The sequence below is a fragment of the Rana temporaria genome, chromosome 4 (genome assembly GCF_905171775.1).
Source record: "Rana temporaria chromosome 4, aRanTem1.1, whole genome shotgun sequence".
Classification (NCBI taxonomy): Eukaryota; Metazoa; Chordata; class Amphibia; order Anura; family Ranidae; genus Rana; species Rana temporaria.
In genome coordinates, this window is record NC_053492.1 from 395,754,603 (window position 1) to 395,776,114 (window position 21,512).

The 21,512-nt window shown below is 39.1% G+C and overlaps 1 long non-coding RNA gene across 2 annotated transcripts; it reads left to right on the top strand.

The window, feature by feature from the left end:
- Positions 1 to 1,417: 1,417 nt before the first annotated feature.
- LOC120937718 lies at positions 1,418 to 18,571 on the top strand. 2 transcript variants are annotated; one of them, XR_005748747.1, is made up of 3 exons: positions 1,418 to 1,459; positions 7,696 to 7,802; positions 18,330 to 18,571. It is a non-coding gene; the product is annotated as an uncharacterized LOC120937718 (long non-coding RNA). The 2 variants fall into 2 exon arrangements; XR_005748746.1 differs by lacking the exon at positions 18,330 to 18,571 and adding an exon at positions 11,108 to 11,455.
- The last annotated feature ends 2,941 nt before the right edge of the window (positions 18,572 to 21,512 follow it).

A 21,512-nucleotide genomic window follows, 5' to 3' on the forward strand; every position in this document is an offset into this window, starting at 1 on the left:
TATTTCCTTAAAACCATTAAGATTGTGTGTTTATTTCTGGCTCAAAAGCAAAACTGTTGAAATCTGCAGTATATCTTAAATATTTTTACTTCACACGGCAAATTTTTTTCTTATGTCCGTATCTCCTCCCAAGCACAATTAAACATGGAATGTGATGGGAACATTTAAAGAACGTTAAAGGGGCAGTTCAGTGGCATGGATGCAAAAATCTTTATTCAATTTATTTAATATGGAATATGACAATGTATAGCATACACAGAAATGTGTATTTTGCTAATGATATCCAACAACTGCTAGAATGCCAGATGTGGCATTTATATTAATCTGGCATGTACATATCTGCTTGTAAGGAATTATGCCAAAAATGTGGTATCTCCCTACATTCCTGGGATTTAATATGTTTTCCAAGCCAAAGAATCATCAAGTCTATTACATGGTGTTCATTCAAACCTGGATTATAGCTGACTAACAGTGAAATGTTTACCTGTTGTTTGCTCTCGTTTTGTTTTAGGTTTCACAGTCTTGATAAGTGATTATTTCTATCATTCTAAAGTGATATTCTATTGTAATATAGCCTGTAATACGTCACATTTGGATATAACACAATCACCAATTGACTCTTCATAAGTAGTGATCATTAAAACTGAAAATGTTCATCTCTCATACATTTCTGAGAAAATCAGGGGTTTATGTAATATTTTACCATTTCGGGGAAATGCATTTGAGTTATAATTTCTGTCTCTCAATGGAGAGGTTTCATCCTCTCTATTGTCAGCAAGACAAAAGTAATTGGAAATTCAACATTTTAGAGTTTTCACCAGAATGGGAGTTAAGGGGAATTCTTGTCCTGTTCAGGTGACAGCTGCCTAAGCCATTGTTTCTCCAGTCCTTAAGGCGCCCCACCAGGTCAGGTTTTCAGGCTTTCCATTATTGTACACATGTGATTTGATCAGTTTCACTGCCTTAGTAATTACCACAGCTATTTCGTCTGAGGGAAATCCTGAAAACATGACCAGTTGGGGTGCCTTGAGGACTGGAGTTGAGAAACACTGGCCTAAGCCATGGAACCCCCCCTAACTTTGAAGAGATGTCTTATAATTTTATGTTGTGATTCTGAACAGGATGTAAAGGGAGTTCTTCATTTTCACCAGGACACAGAAAGCAAAAAAAAAAAGAAAGCTGATGTTAAAACGACTCTTAGCTGCTTTATTAAGAAATAGAAAAAAACATCTTGGCTATACATACTGTACACTTTAACATTTTTTTTTGCTTTCAATTGCTCCTGAGGATTACAGAAGCCATTTTAACTATCTTCTTGACCCGTTCTTATGCAAAAAAAAACCTCATTACTGTGCTTAGTTACAGACAGAAGAACAGGAAGTGAGGATTTCTCAGAAGAAATAAGGACATTTAAAAGCAAAATCGAAGGATGAAGTAAGTGAAGGAGGACTGCACTAAGGTAAAGGAAGCTATTTAGGGGAATTTTTTTTTACCTTTACAACCCCCTTAAGGATTGACCAAGTCAAAAGATTTGCGAACTTTGTGGGCACATGGTGAGAGGGAGAATCAGTAAAAAAGTATACATTTTATTACAACATAGTTAAAAAACATATAAACAACATACAAACAACACCCTGTATAGACCAGTTACCCAATAATGCAGTTAGAGAGGACTGGACCTACGGTACAAAAATGTTTTTAATAATTTATCAAGGTAAGAGAAGAATTTCTGATCCAGTAATGCCTCCAAAAACTTGTTCATCGATGCGTTTAACTAAAATATTAGATTTTTCAGGACAGATACTGGGTAGGTGCTGGTATATTTAAAAACAAGAGAGTACATGTATAAGCATTTAATGTAGTATGGTATTTATTGCTACTTTTTGATTCCTGGCGATAAAGCATTGTAGCATACACACGGTATGACTGTCCCTATAGAATCGGCTATACTTTAAATAATACCCCTTCAATAAAGTTAGCATTCTCATAACTGTACTTAATGCATCCATGCTAGAGCATCAGAAAAAAAAATACTGACAGGTAATTATACAATTTTACAGTTTCCTGAAACAGTCATGGCAGCATACACGTGGGACATAACATGCCTACAATGTTGAGTAATGCTGAAATATTTACTACATTGTTAGTACCATTCAGTAAAAAAAGGGCAAACTCCACCGGTGGTCAGTGTTGTTGGTTCAACTTTATAATGGTTTAAAAATGTGCCATATGTAGATCAGGTTGCCACCCTGCAGATGAATTCAGGAAACATACCTCTGAATTTTGTCCAAAAGGAGGATATCCCTCCAGTTAGGATTAATTTCATCATTCCTTATTTTTTATCATATAAGTTATACAAATAGTTTTGACCAGCCATGTAACAATCATCCTTGTGGACACAGGAAGCCACTTTCTGATCACCAGGAACTGTCTTCCTGAACAAAGTGGTTACCTCAATATACACTTTCAGTTGTTTTGCATTCACTGTCATGTGTCTGTGTGAAGCAGTTGAACAGGGAAGAACAGAACATCTGTGTATCACCTTTAGAGGTGAAAGCCGCAAAAGTTAGCTACGAAATGCATATATATATATATATATATATATATATATATATATATATATGTGTATATATATATATATATATATATATATATATATATATATATATATATATATATATATATATATAAATAAATACACATCTCAATGGGCACCTCTGCCGTTCGAATTGTCAACTGTTTTTATTTTTTTTATTTCTCTCTGTACGGATAATGGAACACTTGCAAGCCTTTCTTTCTTAAGACATCAATGACTGGAAGTAATGTTTTTGTGAACATTCTGGGTAATGTGCATAACTATGTTAGCCTTATGTGTTCTCCAGGTGACCCCGTAGTATTAGGTTCAGCCAGTAAGACAGTCCCTTGAGGATGGCCAGACCAATAGGGGGAAGTCCAACAAAAAATAACTTGGGAATGGGAACCCTGTGAAGGAGCCAGCAGTGTTAGCACTGGTGCGCTGATATTAGGCCAGAAATGGCGCCACCAGATGTGACAAATTGCCAGTACTACAAGTCATGTATGGGAAAGCCACAGGCATCTCTAGTCTCCAGAACAATGTGTTCCGAGGCATGGCCTCTTTGTCAAGCCCTCATTTTTTTGGGCACACCTTGGTTTTGTCATTTACAGCATACATGTTCCCTACATTTGATGCGCTACCTATTTGGGGCCTTGATCTCACATCCAAAATGTGCCCAATAGCAGTCTCAGGGCTGTTGGATGTCTACACAAGGAAGGTTTTACACAGGTAAGTAACATGCATAGAATATGTTAAATGCAAACGTAGTCTTAAGTGATCATTTTTGTTGAAATTAATGGTCTGGCACCAGAGTCTGTTTGAATATACCATACATTAAATCTTTAAAACAAATTGATCCTTATATGTTCAGCCTACGTCCCATGATTTCCTGATGTAGGAATATCAACCACTCCATAAAAAGTTAAATGCATTATTGTTGTCTAAATTGCAAAGCCTGTTTTATAAGCACTGCTGATAATTTTGATTTTATATGAAACTATATTGGTATTAAAAAAGAAAATGCTTTGCCCAGCATACAAATGTGAATATCTCTCGGCAGAATTCAGCAAGAAACTCGATGGGAGACGTATTCTGCTGAGAAAACCGGTCATGTGTACACTTTTCGCCGAGAAACCCGTCGAGCCAAAAAGAGAGCATGTTCTCTATTTCCTCGTTGGGCAATGGGAACATTTGGCTCAACTAGTTTTTTGACACCCGAACAAGGAACTCGACGGGGAAAACGATGTGTTTCGCCCGTCGAGTTTCTCGGTCGTGTGTACGCGGCCTCATAGTATGACTGTGTATGATTTTTCCATCTGCTTATCAGGCTTGCTAGTCTACTAAGTACAACAATTTTTTTTTTAATTCTACACTCATTAATTTATTCATATATTTATTTAATATAAAATCATAAGGCTTTACATTTTGGGTTTTGGAATTTAATACATACTCAGTTCATAAACTATTTATCTTAAACTTGTTATGGCAAGCATTTCTACATTCATTACAGATTTGTAAAGAATTTAAACTATGGCCTTTAACAATTGTATCCTTAAAACAACAAGTTCCAAAACATAATTCACAAAAAAATTATTTTGCTCTTTAACTAACTATTTGAATAAATCATTGGCTTTAATTGCACCCCGTCATCTCAAACACATGATGATGAAATACACACGTTTACTTCAAACTTTCCTCTTAAAGAAAGGAGAAGATAATAAAAGGATGATATATTGCGATGAAAAAAAAAGAGAGCATGTTAAAGTTAATGGCTTTGGTCTTTTAAGTTATTCTGATTTTCATGTACAAACTAAGGCTACAAAATTACATTATTCTACTTAATAAAAAAAATAAACATAAAAAAGTTGAAATTCCTTTAATGCAGAAGAGAACAGACATTTTCATTATGTATTGTCATCTTCTATAATACATACATGTATTTAAATATAATTATTTAATTTGTGAAAACTCTTCATTCATATTATGATGACCATACAGGAATGAATATTTTTTGTGCCTTGTGATTTTATATTAATATACATAAATATATTTGTGTATTCTAGTGCAAAAAAAAATACACTATATGGGAAAAGGTTTGTGCACAGTTGACCACTACAATTACACTGTAGGGTAGATTAACTAAAACTGAAGCAATTAGAATCTGGTCAGCTGTACATGGTGGCCAATAAGCTTCTAACTTGTTCAATGAAGCTTTGGCAATAAAACCTGGAAGCTGATTGGTTTCTATGCAGAATTGCACCAGATTTTGCACCATCCAGTTTTTAGTAAGAAACCCCCTTTATGTCCAAAGGTGTATGGACAGCCACTACACAGAAGAACTATACAAGAAAGATCTGAATGTCCCATATAACTATGATATTACAGTTACTGACCTTGAACCGAATATCTTGGAGAGTGAAGTCAAATGGGCATTAGAAAGCATTGCTAATAACAAGGCTGGCGGAAGTGGTGGTATTCCAGCAGAGTTATTTAAAAATCCTAAAAGATGATGCTGTTAAAGTGCTGCACTCAGTATGCTAACAAATTTGGACAATGGCCACAGGACTGGAAGAGGTCCGTTAACACTCCGATACCAAAGAAGGGCAGCACCAAAGAATGTTCCAACTTCTGTACGACTGAAAAACCTGTATGCAAGTCAAGAAGCAACCGTTAGAACAGGACATAGATCAACTGACTAGTTCAAAATTGATTGTGGCAAGGATGTACGGTATATCGTCACCCTACTTATTTACCTTATATTTAGAGTACATCATGCAAAATGCCAGGATCGATGAATCACGAGCCAGAATTAAGATTGCCGGGACAACAAATCAACAGCCTGAGATATGCAGACGACACCACACTAATGGCAGAAAGTGAAGAAGAACTAAAGAGTCTCCTAATTAAGGTGAAAGAGGAGAGCGTAAAAGCTGGCCTGAAATTGAACATTAAGAAAACTAAGATCATGGCAACCGGTCCCATCACTCCTTGGCAAATAGAAGGCGAAGAAATGAAAGCAGTGATAGATTTTATCTTCCTAGGCTCCAAGATCACGGCAGACGGTGACTGTAGCCATGGAACTAAGAGGTGCTTCTTGGGAGGAAAGCATTGGCTAACCTAGACAATATTATAAAAAGCAGAGACATCACCCAACTGACAAAGTGCCGTATAGTCAAAGCTATGGTATTTTTAGTAGTAACCTATGGCTGTAAAAGTTGGACCATAAAGAAGGCTGAACGCCGAATAATTGATGCTTTGAACTATGGTGTTGGGGAAGACTCTTGAAAGACACTTGGATGGCAAAATCTTAAAGGAAATCAACCCTGAATTTTCACTGGAAGGACAGATCCTGAAGAGGAAACTCAGATACTTTGGCCACCTAATGCACTCATTAGAAAATACCCTGATGCTGGGAAAAGGAGAAAAGGATGACAGAAAACTAGATGGATAGATAGCATCATCGAAACAATGAACATGAAGTTAAGCAAGCTCCGGGAGGTGATGTACCTTAAGCAGCTTAAAAATATGATTTTGTGTGTGAGTATCTGAAAGATGTAGGATCTGTGGAAATGTATAAATTGTATCAAACTGGTCTGCAGATGGAATAGTTGAACACTGTAAAGCCTCGTACACACGGCCGAGGAACTCGACGTGCCAAACACATCGAGTTCCTCGGCCAGTTCAGCCCTGAAGCCGCCGAGGAGCTCGGCGGGGCGAGAGCTCCCATAGAACAACGAGGAAATAGAGAACATGTTCTCTATTTCCTCGCCGAGCTCCTCGTCGGCTTCCTCGGCCGAAAGTGTACACACGGCCGGGTTTCTCGGCAGAATTCAGCCAGAAACTCGGTCGGAAGCTGAATTCTGCCGAGGAAACTGGTCGTGTGTACGGGGCCTAATACATTAGGCTTAATCCCCTAGCAGAAATTATCATTGTTTGCTATAATGATAGTTATTTCAACAATAAGATGAAGATAGCAATCGCATGGATAAAAATAATGATTATTATAGCAAACTTGGTAAATTGAGCCTACTGTCATTAAACTGTTTTTTCTCGCTAGCTTTTATTCTAAATTTTGATCTTTAGTATTGCTAAAAGAACACTAGCTTATCTTCTTCCATCCTACTAAAGTATTTGTGTCATTAAATTGGTTCTAAATGCGGCAAGACATTTTTTTATCTTAAAGAGGAGTTTCACTCTTTTTTAAGTTAATGAAAAGTCAGCAGCTACAAAAAGTGTAGCTGCTGACTTTTAATAAACAGACACTCGCCTGTTCCACGGTCCAGCGATGCGGCCGCCCAAAGCCTCGTCCCTCTCCATCTCTTCTCCGCGGGGCCGTCATTGCAATTGTGGACAACCACCTGTGACAACTTGCAGATTCACAGCCGGGTGTGCACTGCGCATGCGCGAGTTGCTATGCGCCTTTCTCAGTGGCCAGGTAATCTTCTGGCACCTATGACGTGTTCCAGTAGATTGCAGGGAGGGAGGGAGAGAGGTGGAGGTGCCAAGGCGACTGAGCAGAAGTGGGAGCTGGGTACTTGTCAAAACTAGATTACCCCCCCAAAAAAAATGACATGCCAAATGTGGCATGTCAGGGGGGGAGGAGTGCTTAACCACTTCAGCCCCGGAAGATTTGGCTGCTCAATGACCAGGCCATCTTTTGCGATACGGCACTGCATCGATTTAACTGACAGTTGTGCAGTCATGCGACGCTGTACCGAAACAAAATTGACGTTCTTTTTTCCCACAAATAGAGCTTTCTTTTGGAAGTATTTGTTCATCTCTGCGTTTTTTTTTTTTTTTTGTTGCACTATAAACAAGAAAAGAGCGACAATTTTGAAAAAAAATCAATATTTTGTACTTTTTGATATAATAAATATCCCCATTTTTTAAAAAACGCAATTTTCTGTTTCTCAGTTTAGGCTGATACGTATTCTTCTACATATTTTTGGTAGTAAAAATCGCACTAAGCGTATATTGATTGGTTTGGTCACTGAAAAAGGTATTTGTAGTATATTTTTATATCTATATAAAAATGTTTTTTGTCTTTCATTTCTATTTTAAACTGAATGGATTGTTTTACAAGATGATCATTTACAATCACTGCATTTATTTTACCATAGAATTCAAAGGCAATCATCAGAACAGTGACTTCAGAAACAAAGGATCAGTGTTGTTAGATTTCATAATGGAACTAGATAACCTGCAGCAGCTTCAGGCACTATCTAAGGTAAGTACAGTGCTATGGGAGTTCATTCAATGTTTGAGACTATGCTAATCTTAGGTCAGGAGTAAGCATAAGTTATAGGGTCAGGATGAATGGGCTCCCATCCTCATTCTCTTCCCCCTTATTTCCTTGACAGTTTAAACCCACATATGTACGGTATCTAACACATGTTGTAATACTGGATTAGGCAGCAACTTGAGGATCCTGAAACTCTTAAGCCACACTGACTTTTGTCCAAAGGGCATTGGCCGTGAACTTGTATGGCATACAAACGGCAAAGAATTGTTGGCCAACAAACATGAAACTACGTGGTTTTTCAGCTCCTTAGCGCCACCCTTTGGGCAACTTCTGCTAATGTTGTGTTATGGTGAGTATTGCTTCTGAGCATGCATGTTTGCACTTTGGATTTTTTTCCCAACGTACTTGTGTACACACGATCGGAAAATCCGACATCACACATTTGTTGTCGGAAAATTTTAAAGCATGCTATCCCATATTTGTTGTCGGAAAATCCAACAAAAAATGTCCGATGGAGCATACAAACAGTCAGATTTTCCGACAACAGCCTGTCATCACACAATTCCGTCGGAAAATATGATCGTGTGTATGAGGCTTTATTGTGTATGCATCTCTGAAGGAGATGCAATCAGATTGTATAATATAGACCTACTATTGTTTTATGGATCAAATTAGGAGTTAAAGCTAAAGTCCAGGAATGATCTTTATTGCTTGCTTACATTGGTCCAGTTTGGCATAATCTAAGCTTACATATCTCATATCTGGGAAATCTGACAATTGCTCTAGTAGTTGGAGTCACAACAGTAATAGCAACAATCTCCTGGCTTCTGTGTGAGCAGCTTCCCTTCTGTACTCTGCCCATAGAGGGTCACCTATTCGGCAATGCCACCATTCATAGAATGCCTTGTATTTTTTCATTGCATACAATGTGTTCTTTGATTGAATGAGGTGGAAAGAAGTTTCCATGTTCTCCCTGTGCCTTTGTGGGTTTCCTGTATGCAAGTTAGGCTGACCATACACTATACAATTTTCTTATTAAATTTCCTTTAGATTTACCTTAACCACTTCAAAACCGCAGGCCGTCATATGACGTCCAAAAAGGGGATCTCTTATCCCGGGTGGACGTCATATGACGTCCTGTACTTTGTGCAGGGATATCTGAATGATGCCTGCACCTAGAGGCATCATTCAGATATAATTTTCTTCCGACGGCAATCCTGCACACCGTAAGAACGATCATAGCGGCGGTTCCTCCGCTTGATCATTCTTATAGGCGGCGGGAGGGGACATCCCCCCCCTCCCGCCGCCATCCGGTGCTTCTCCGGGCTCTCCCGTGCCATCGGGGGCCCGGAGAGATGATCGCCGTCCTGCCGGATGTGAAGCATAGAGATGACTGGTGACCAGTCTCTATGACCGTCGGAGGCCCGGGTGCGATGTGATGACGTCACGCCCGGGTACCCGTAAGTAAACAAACCGCAATTGCGGCTAGTAAGAATGAGATCTGTGAATTTTTTTCACAATCTCATTCTTTCCAGCCTGGAGGAGAGATGTGGGGTCTTTTTGACCCCGCATCTCTCCTTAAAGAGGACCTGTCACACACTATTCCTATTACAAGGGATGTTTACATTCCTTGTAATAGGAATAAAAGCGATTGAAAAAAAAATGTAAAAAAAAGTGTAAAAAATAAATAAGTAAAATAAAAAATAAATAAATTAATTAAAACGCCCCTGTCCCCGGTAGCTTGTGCTCAGAAGCGAACGCACACGTAAGTCCCACCCACCTATGTAAACGTTGTTCAAACCACACATGTGAGGTGTCGCCGCGTGCGTTAGAGCGTGTGCAACAATTCTAGTACTAGACATCCTCTGTAACTCTAAACTGGTAACCTGTAAACATTTTAAAGCGTCGCCTATGGAGATTTTTAAGTAACGAAGTTTGGCGCCATTCCATGAGTGTGCGCAATTTTAAGGCATGACATGTTAGGTATCTATTTAATCGTCCTAACCTAACATCATCTTTCATATTTTACAAAAAAATTGGGCTAACTTCACTGTTTTGTTATTTTTTAATTCATGAAACCATTTTTTTTACAAAAAAAGGCGTTTGAAAAATTATTGCGCAAATACCGTGCAAGATAAAAAGTTGCAATGACCGCCATTCTATTTCCTAGGGTGTCTGCTAAAAAAAACATATATAATGTTTGGGGGTTCTGAGTAATTTTCTAGCAAAAGAATGATGATTTGTACAGAATAGGCCAGGTATGGAGGTGGGTTTTAAAGCCCTGTATTGAAGTGGTTAAACTATGTAGTACAAGGGCTTACCTGATTGCATACACATTGAAAATGTTTAGGTTTGACCTCATATTACATAGTTCTTGGTAAGAAAATTGTATAATGTATAATGCATAATTTGTTGGTGGTATATAAAACCTGTATTAAATACATTAGGGGACATTTGTTTTTTTTTACTTGGTTTTAGTGCCAAAAGCTCTGTGCTGAGAACTGCTCTAGGCTCTTGACACTAAAAAGAACCATACAAGGTCCTTTTACATGGCATAAATAAAGTGCAAATACATTATTTTACTGCAATGCCACAGAGCTCCAGATATTGATAAACTATTGTTGAACATTTTCTGTAACATTTCATTTTACAGATATCAATCGCCCAAATATTTTGAAAAAAGTAATACAAAAATGAATATTCTTCATGACAATAACTTGGGATTTAAAAATATCTGTGGGTCATTTTTTGCTTTTCGTTAGTGCATTATAGTCAAAATGTTCACCTTCAGCCATCTGTTTACACATCCATAATGCAATAACAGATAGGTTTTGCTTCTGCATTTTTGCAGATCATTCTCTTCTCATTTAACTATGCTTGAATAAATATTTCATATGATTGTGTTTTCATAAATGAAACTCATAAATACTAAGAACTTACAGTCACCAGGTGTTTTTCATGTGTGGAATGGAGCCATCCGCAGTTAAAGAGGAATTTAGAAGAGGAACGCATCTGACAAGATCTCACTTGCAGGGATAACCTCGGTGGCTGTGAATTGGCTTAATCTCAGCTGGCAACTGTGAGCAGTTAATAAATTATCTCACAGTGGTCTCTGGGATTATGTTAAACACTGCAATTCCATCACTTTATGGATCAATAGGTCTGCATAAACACCTCAATCAAAATTTTGTGAAGCTGTAAAAGGCTAAACACCATGCAAATGAACAGCCTCTAATAGCTGGTCAAGCTTATTTATTTACAAGAGTAATGGAATGTCTGTAACCTTTCAGCTGTTGAGGATCTACAAACTGCAGTATATGGCGCAAGACTACAGGATGTTTGCATACTGTCAAGACTAAGGAATTGGACACAATGGTGCCGAGATCACATTAAAGCGGTAGTAAACCACCATATATTTTTCTGAAACCTGCAAAGCAAAGTTATGATGTGCTAGTATGCATCACATACTAGCACATTATGTGAAATATACCTTAAAATGAAGCCCTCCAGCGTCACACAGGGCTTCCATCCTGTGAGATAAATTATCCGTTCTTCCTTCCAGGTTGGCGGGTTCCGATCCTTTGACTGGAAGAGTCAGGCCTCGTACACACGACCGAGGAACTTGAAACATCGTTTTCCTCGACAAGTTCCTTGTTAGGCTTGTCGAGAAACTTGACAAGCTTGCTTTGCGTACACACGGTCAAGACCAAATCGCCTCGTTCTTAAACGTGGTGATGTACAACACATACAACGGCAGGGGAAGTTCGATTCCACTGGCACAACCCTTGGGGCTGCTTTTGCTAATCTCATGTTACTGTGTGTTAAGTAAAAGTTTGGTAAGAGACGATTTGCACTTTTCAGACTGTTACAGCGTGACAAATGTGCTATCTCCATTACAAACGCTACTTTTACCGAAGGTGCGCTCCCGTCTCATACTTTATTCTGAGCGTGCATGGGTTTCTTAGCATACACACGAACGTGTTTCTCGTCAAAAAACCAGCCCGACGAGGAACACGACGAGGAAATTGAGACTCCCGTCGAGGAAAAAGAGAACTTGTTCTCTTTTTTTCTCGTCGAGTTCCTCGACAGTTTTCTCGATGAAAAACATACACATGACTGTTTTCCTCGGCAAAAAAGCTCTGCCACCAAGTTTCTTGATGGATTCTGTTGAGGAAAACGGTCGTGTGTACGAGGCCTTACAATGATATCACTCCTGCACACGCACACGTGTTCATGGCATAGGGCTCTGAAGGAACAGCATAGTCACTGATGGTCCTACAAGTAAAGATCTCCTAAATGGTGCCCGTTTAGGACATATTTACTGTACCTATAGGTAAGCCTTACTATGGGGCTCTTTAATCACACATCACCAACCCTTCACTAACCTGCCTAGCGGTAAACCCGAGTCAGGCTTGGGGTGGAATTTTAGTAGCATTAGCAGTATCTCCGAGCCAGACTCAGGATCGCATTGCAGGATCCTGGCAAAGTTACTTACCTTGTCCCCTGGATTCTGCAATGTCTCCCCGCTGTGTGAGCTTGCTGTCTCCTCGCTCAATTCGCCTGAGTGCCGACGAGCTCCGTTCCCTGCGACGATACGACGCACAGGGACAGAGATCGGTGCCAAATTCAAAAAACTAAAAGCACACAATACACACAGTATACTGTAATCTTACAGATTACAGTACTGTATAAAATAATTACACATCCCCTTTGTCCCTAGTGGTCTGTCCAGTGTCCTGCATGCACTTTTATATTATAAAGACTGTTTTTTTCTGCCTGGAAACTGGAGATTGTCCATAGCAACCAAAAAGTGTCCCTTTATGTCAAAAGTGGTATTAGACCAGCTAGAAAACAGCGATAATAAAATAGAATCACTTGCAGAATTGAGCGATAGTGATTTGTGGGGAAATTCGTCTTCAGACACTAAAAGTAAGACAGCGACAATTCTGCAACTGAGCAAATTTCAGTGTTTTTGATTTGATTACATTATTGATTAATTTTTATTATTATTATATTATTATTTGTTATAATTATTTATAGTTATTTATTATATTATAATTTATGATTTTGTGTTTCAAACTTGATCATACCTGGGATGTCTACTAGACTCTTGTTTGGACAGATTTAAGTAAGTTATTCCTAAGAATTACAGGCCTACAATATAAAACGCCAAATTTCCATGAAAAATAATGGTACCGCTTTCAGCTCCAAAAATCTGACATAATCATACTGCCAGGGAGGTTAACCTCCCTAGCGGTATGACTATGTCAGATTTTTGAATGTCAAAGCGGTACATTGTTTTTCATGGAAAATTGACGTTTTATATTACATTTTTTTATCATCACTTAAATCTGGCCAAACAAGAGTCTAGTAGACATCCCGGGTATGAAAAAGTTTGAAACACAAAATCATAAATTATAATATAATAAATAACTATAAATAATTCTAACAATTAATAATATAATAATAATAAATTTTATTCAATAATGTTATCAAATCAAAAACACTGAAATATGTCGTTGTTTCAGTGTTTGATGACGAATTTCCCTTAAATCGATATCGCTCAATTCTGCAAGTGATTCTAATTCATTATCGCTGTTTCCTAGCTAGTCTCAAACCGCTTTTGATGTAAAGGGCCACTTTTTGGTTGCCATGGGCAATCTGAAGTTTCCAAGCAGAAAGAACAGTATATATAATATAAACGTGCAGGCAGGGCAATGGACAAAGCACTAGGGACAAAAGGGAGGCAAAATGATTTGATATAGTAATGTAATCTTTCAGATTACAGCGTATTGTATGTGTTTATATTTTGTGTACTTTTTCAATTTGCCGCCGGGCTCCGTCCCCATGCGTCGTAATACTCGCAGGGACCGCAGCCCGGAACACGATGAATCGGGTGAAGGATCTGGCAGAGGATACATCGGGGGGACATCACATGATCCTGGGGACAAGGAAAGTAACCTGTACATGGATCATGCGATGCAATCCCAATGTCCTTTTTTCCCATAAATAGAGCTTTCTTTTGGTGGTATTTGATCACCTCGGCAGTTTTTATTTTTTGAGCTATAAACAAAAAAAGACCGACAATTTTGAAAAAAAAAATTTTGTTATACTACATATCCAATAAACATGTATTCATCCGTTTAGGTCAATATGTATTCTTCTATATATTTTTGGTAAAAAAAAACATATTGATTGGTTTACGCAAAAGCTATAGGGTCTACAAAATCGGGGATAGATTTATGGCATTTTTATTATTTCTTTTTTTATTAGTAATGACGGTGATCAGCAATTTTTAGCAGACTGAAACATTGTGGTGGACAGATCGGACACTTTTGACATTTTTTGGAACCAGGGACATTATTACAGTGATCAGAGCTAAAAATATGCCCTGATCACTGTATAAATGACATTGGCAGGAAAGGGGTCAACACTAAGGGTGATCAAAGGGTTAAGTGTGTCCTAGGGAGATGTTTCTAACTGTGGGAAGAGTGGACTGACTGGGAGTAGAGAGAGATCACTGTTCCTGATCTGTACTCCCCTGTCAGAATGGGCATCTGCTTTGTTTACATAGGCAGATCCCCGTTCTGCCTCTCTGGGGAGCACAAAAACAGCGTACAGGTACGTTGTTTCGTGCAATGGGGTCGTTCTCCCGCAGTATATATGCGGTGGGCGGTCATTAAGTGGTTACCTTGTTAGCCTAAATCTGCAAGTCCATATAACGCTACAGTCTCTCCAGACTGACAATGCTGCTCTCCAAAAGTGTCCAAATTGCTTCTCAACCCTAAGTCAGGATGTGTGTTACTGGGCAGATCACCAGACTAAAACAAAGGGGAAAAAAAAGGCAGAAAAAAAACAAAGTAATGAAGCCACCACGTTAAAGCTACAGTACCAGCAGAGTTAGTGGGACAGTGAGCAGTAAATGGCTTCAAACATGCTTGGGACAAACAAAGATCTATACTCAGACAAAAAAGTTAACGAAAAAAAATGCTTTAACTTGTGAGGATAGAGATATAGGATCTACCAATGTTGACTTCCCTTTAAATGATACTGACATAAGGCTATCGTACTGACTCTGACTCTACCAACTGGTGATCCACCGACCTACAACAAGCAGACAAGACCAGACTTTCCTGCATCAGTGACTCCCTCTGCAGTAAAGCAAGGATACACTTGTACAGGTCACAGATAGATTTATTGTGATCCATTCAAAATCACACAACTGCACAAAAACGAATCATTTAGTTAATGTTCACATTTAGGGAACTTACAAGGCAACTTCAAGTTGCCTCCAGGACAGTACAAGGCAACTTCAAGTCGCCTCCAGGATAAGAGGCTTTCCAGTGGCCAATCAAACAACAATCAGCTCTGTGAGAGGGAGGGGGAGGGAGGGGTTTGCCTGAGAAATGTATGTTATCTTCCTGTATTGTTGCTCCAGTTAAGACAGTGATCCGACTTCTGAAGCGACTTCCATTAAAATCAATGGGTACAAGTTGCCTACAAGTCGCCTAGAAGTCGGATTGAAGTAGTACAGGAACCTTTTGTGAAGTCGGAGCGACTTCAGTAGTGTACATTAAGACGGCTCCCATTCACTTCCATTCATTTTCTCAACCGCGCAACTTGGGGCAACTTGAAGTCGGGTCCCAGGTCACCCCAGTGTGAACCGGCTCTTAGGGCAGCGAGTGAATGCAGGTCGTGCATTATTTCCTATACAGTCACAAATTTTCGATTTTGATGTCGCAGATACTGCATCAGGAACTGATTGGATGATTAATAATTACCATCAGTTCTTAATGCATTGCCTCCAGCATCTAATCAAGCAACACACCATTTGGTGAACAACAAACTGCTTTCATTGTGATTTGGACAATGGTTTAAAAGTAAGAGCTTATTTTATCTAAGGTAATAAATATCATGGAAATAAAAAAAAATTATTCTGTCACTTTGCCCATACAGCAAAAAAAGAAAAAAACTTAAGATATGCAATTGATAAATGTGATGAAATATACATAGATATGCTAATCAGTTTATATATATATATATACCGTAGTAGCATGCATTTATTATACCAATGTTCTGAATTTGCTAAATTGGCTTCTATTTCTTGTTAATTGTGAAAATTCTAATAAACATTAATCAAATAAAAGGAGCACTGAGTATAAGTGGTTTGATTAAGTAATCTTAAAAAAAAAAAAAAAAAAAACACTTTTCTCTTAAAGCTGGCTGTCTATATTTGAAAAGAGTCGACAATGCATGCATGTTGTAGTTGCCTTACGATTTCCTATTTATACAGATTTTTGTAATGATATGAATTATGCCTTTGAAGTGAGGTTGGGCAGCATAGCCTGATAACTTCAACTTGAGCTTATCTAAAGAACTGACTAGCATTCACCAAACAAAGATTCAGAACTGCTTTTTCCTAATAGATCAGTCAGCTAATGGTATGCTGTCTGCTAGTTTATAGACATCTTATATCTACATACAGTACTAGCAGTATACATGTGATGTCACTGATAGTCTGTTCCCTATGACAGGGAACAGACGATCAGTGACAAGCCACAAAGAAGAATGGGGAAGGTTTGTTTACACTCACCCACAGCTGGGTTCTTAAAGTCAACCTTTATTTCATGTACGCCCTTGTGCCCAACCGTGCCATTCTGTCGACGTATATCATCCTGCGGCGGTCCTTAAGTGGCTAAGCTTTGACAAAAATACTTTAAACTGATTGGTTTCTATGCAAAGCCGCACCAGATTTTGTGCAGGTATAGGAAATCAACCCCATAGTCTGGTAATTGGGGTTGTATACAATATAATTGCAGAAAAGGCTTTGTTCACTGATCTAAACATATTAAAATGTATTTTTATTCTATAGAATAAACAATTGTACCTGAATTGTTCTACAGGAAAACAATAAATTATTTCCCCATATTTTATCCATATATTCTTGACCTGCCTGGCTATCGTCATGTTCTGGGCAGGAGTCATAGACGTGGTGGGGGCAGTTACATCTGTCGCTCTAGGATAGTGTGTTGCCTTTTAGGATTAGTGGAAAAAATATTTAGACCGTGGAAAAGAAAACACAAATAAGCTTGCTACTTTTCTACGTGAGAAAGGCAATTGAATTAAACTGTAAAAAAATTGGCTCCACCCTCACTAGCCTTTTGGAAACATTTAGTAAATAGTAACTTACCGCTACATAAAGATACATATTTGCAGAAAAGGAAATAGAGGAAATTTAAAAAGTATGAGAAAGTTTGGTCTAGTTGGATAGCAGATCCCACAACTGCATCTATACAGTCCATAGGCTAAACATAAAGGAACAGGAATATACCGTATTTTCCGGCGTATAAGACGACCTTTTGCATCTAAAATAATTCTGCATCTAAAATAAAATAGTGTCAGACGGCGGCCATCCATTATTCAAAAGCCGCGCCTCCTCCTCAGATTGTTCTGTGAACACTAATTTTCCCAGTAGAGCCTCTGTTCAGTGTTCCGCCTATCACGGATGTCCTCTCATCCTCGGCCTCGGACGAGAGGACATCCGTGATAGGCAGAACACTGAACAGAGGCTCTGCTGGGAAAATTAGTGTTCCGCCTATCACGGAACAGCCTGTGAAGGAGGCGCGGCTTTTGAATAATGGATGGCCGCCGTCTGTATGCTGCAAACAGGAGAAGGTAGGGAATGGAATGGCACAGTGAGGCATGTAATAACTGCACAGCGAGGCATGTTATAATGGCACAGCAAGGCATGTTATAATGGCACAGCAAGGCATGTAATAATGGCACAGCGAGGCATGTTATAATGGCACAGCAAGGCATGTTATAATGGCACAGCAAGGCATGTTATGTAGGCACAGCAAGGCATGTTATGTAGGCACAGCAAGGCACGTAATAATGGCACAGCAAGGCATGTAATAATGGCACAGCGAGGCATGTAATAATGGCACAGCGAGGCATGTAATAATGGCACAGTGAGGGGTCGTCTTATATGGTGAGTATATCCCAAAACCAACATTTTAGCTGGAAAAATTGGGGGTCGTCTTATACGCCGGCAAATACGGGTAGCAAGAAAGATAGATGGGAGTGATCATGTGGGAACTCTAGAGAGTAATAAATATGAAGAAATTCAAGATAGAAAAGCGAAGGGGGTGTAACAAACCACACCAAGGTATGAGTTTATTGGGGGAGAATGAGACTCTTGTATAATGCAAATGTGGGGACAATATGTAGAAGCTCCTGTGTGAGTTGAAATAGGGATGGAATGTATATGTTGTTATATGTATATTGAAAAAATCAATAAAGAAATTAAAAAAAATAATACTTTCCACAAAGAAAGGCAATGATTTACAGTATATCCTTCAGCTCATTAACGTTAACAAAAGAGCGCCAGGTCTCTGCCCCTACCTGAGATCAGCTTTTGTGACATGCGCTGATTATTTTGCCACATTCTGCTGTAAGCTGAAAAGGTTTCTATTGCTGCATTTCCCTTGACAACTAATATGTCTCATCTAGGATTATTGTGGATAATGGAGACTGCAAACAACATTCACCTCTCTCATGGAAGGATGCCAAAACACCAAACAATTTCCCTCAGTCATTAAGTGGAAATAGTAAAATTCTTTCCTAGATAACCTCTATAGGTCATCCTGAGGCAAGATAATTTGCAGTGAAAGAAACGTGTTTCATATGTTTTATGTGTCATTACAGTGTAACATGGGAAGATATATTTGCATAATGTCTTTTTTTAAATAACCACTTAAAGCGGGAGTTCACCCATTTAAAAAAAAAAAAAAAAATCTCCCCTTAGCTTCCTGCTCGTTCGGTCTAGGGGAATCGGCTATTTATATTAAAATATGTGCAGTACTTACCCGTTTTCGAGCTGCATCTTCTTCCGTCGCTTCCGGGTATGGGTCTTCGGGAGCGGGCGTTCCTTCTTGATTGACATTCTTCCGAGAGGCTTCCGATGGTCGCATCCATCGCGTCACTCGTAGCCGAAAGAAGCCGAACGTCGGTGCGGCTCTATACTGCGCCTGCGCACCGACGTTCGGCTTCTTTCGGAAAATCGTGACGCGATGGATGCGACCGTCGGAAGCCTCTCGGAAACCTGTCAATCAAGAAGGAACGCCCATTCCCGAAGCCCATACCCGGAAGCGACGGAGAGGATGCGTCTCGTAAACGGGTAAGTACTGCACATATTTTAAAATAAATAGCCGATTCCCCTAGTAATAACGAGCAGGAAGCTAAGGGGAGAAAGTGCCCTCTAAGGGTGAACCCCCGCTTTAAGGACCGAGCCTGTTTTTCAGACTATGTGTTTACAAGTTAAAAACATATTTTTTTTGCTATAAAATGACTTAGAACCCCCAAACATTATACATTTTTTTCTAACACCCTAGAGAATAAAATGGCGGTCATTGCAATACTTTTTGTCACACTGTATTTGCGCAGCGGTCTTACAAGCGCACTTTTTTTTTTATCACTTTTTTTAATAAAAAAATAAGACAACAGTAAAGTTAGCCCAATTTTTTTATATTGTGAAGGATAATGTTACGCCGAGTAAATTGATACCCGCTCGTGGAATGGCGTCAAACTGTTACCCTTAAAAATCTCCATAGGGTGTGTTTAAAAAATTCTACAGGTTGCATGTTTTCAGTTACAGAGGTCTAGGGCTAGAACTATTGCTCTCGCTCTAACGATCACGGTGAGACCTCACATGTGTGGTTCGAACACCATTTTCATATGCGGGCGCTGCTCACAAATGCGTTCGCTTCTGCGGTGAGCTTGTCGGGATGGGGCTTTTTTTTAAAAAAAATCTTATTTATTTTTCTTTATTTTATTAATTTTAAAAATGTTTTAAAAAAAAAATTGGGTCACTTTTATTTCTATTACAAGGAATGTAAACATCCCTTGTAATAGAAAAAAGCATGACAGGTCCTCTTAAATATGAAATCTGGGGTCAAAAAGATCTCATATTTGGACTTAAATGCAATAAAAAAATTGTCCCTTTAAGACGTATGGACGGAAGTGACGTTTTGACGTTGCTCTGCCCTGCTATGGTATGGAGACGGGTGGGGGCCATCTTGCCCTCACTCGTATCCATACCCAGCCACTGACAGGTCCAGATCACCTCGGGTCGGCTTTGGTAAGCAGCAGAGGGCGCGGGAGGGGTGATCTCATGGCGAATCCGCTGCAGAGACCACCTTTATCGTTTACAGAACCGCCCGCTGAAAAGATGGATATCTCGGTTGTGGCAGCAGCTGCCATTACCGAGATATCCATCTTTAAAGTGCCGTCATATATGTACGTGAGTCGGTCGCTAAGTGGTTAAAAAAAAGGCCAGAAGTGCAAATATAGGCAAACCTGTACTTTGCATTTTGCAGGCAATGTACCGAGTTTGCTGAACAGCAGACACTAGACATGTTTTTTTTTGTTCCATTTCGTATCGTTCCGTAGGTTCGTTTTCGTTCATTTTTCGTAAGAGGCCCGTTTTCCTGTTCGTTCCCATTCGTTTTTCGTACGACAAGATTTTTTCGTATTCCGATCGTTTCGTATTTTCGTTACCGTTTTATTTTCGTACATGCGGGATGGTTCGTCATTCTGTTTAATTCATGTTCGTTACTTGTTAGACAATAATTTTCGTGAATTTTCGTCAATGATTTGCATTCTGTGTTTTGGATTCCTTTTTCTGTTCGTGTTTTCGGTCGTGTGTTCGTGTGACATCTATGACAATTTGTTGTGGATGTCATGTGGGCATGCGACTGAAGATACGAACAGAAAAAGGATTTTCATATTTTGTACTTTCGTAAATATATCGCGGGATTCGCGGCACTTTCAACACGCGGCTCATCCATATTAACTATTGTTAAGCCCCATACACTTGGTCAGACTTTTTTAACAACAAACATAAAAACGATCGTTTTCCGTTCGTTCTCAGAAAATTTGTTTGTTTTTAAACTCCATCAGAAAACCATTTTTGGGTTCAAAAGTCTGGCCAACTGATCTCCCTTCAGATGAAAATCCACAGAAAAGTTTATTTGGCTTTACTGTACTACTCAGCACAAAAGAGAAGCTGCTAACTACACTCACTGCCCATTCAAAAAAACGAAAATTACATCTGTGGCAAGGGATTTGCATTCTGTGTTTTGGGTCCTTTTTCTTTTAGTGTTTTCGGTGTTTTCGGTCGTCTGTTGAATCCAAAATACGAACAGAAAAAAGGAATTAAAAATACAGGGGGTCTTTTGTTGTGGATGTCGTGTGAGCATGGGACTGGGGATGCGGACAGGGAAAGAATTCAAACGAGATGCAGAGTGCGGGTCTTTTGTTGTGGATGTCGTGTGAACATACGGCTGAGGATACGAGCAGAGAGGGGATTCAAACAGGATACAGAATGCAAATCTTTTGTTATAGATGTCATTTTCGTTCTTTTGCCGTTTTCGTTTTGTCGTATTTTCGTCGGATTGTTCGTTCGTATTTGCGGTTGTTCGTTATGCGGCTCATTCGTAATCCCGTCGTTTTCGTATTTTGGTGCTTTAATTTTTTCGTATGTACACATTATTCTGCGGGTACGAAAATGAACATTTTCGTACGAAAATAACATTCGTACGAACGGGAATGCACATATCTAGCAGACACTCCCCTAGTGCTTGTTATACTTACCTTGCATGCTAACACTCAAATCTTCTTTGACCTACCAGGGTT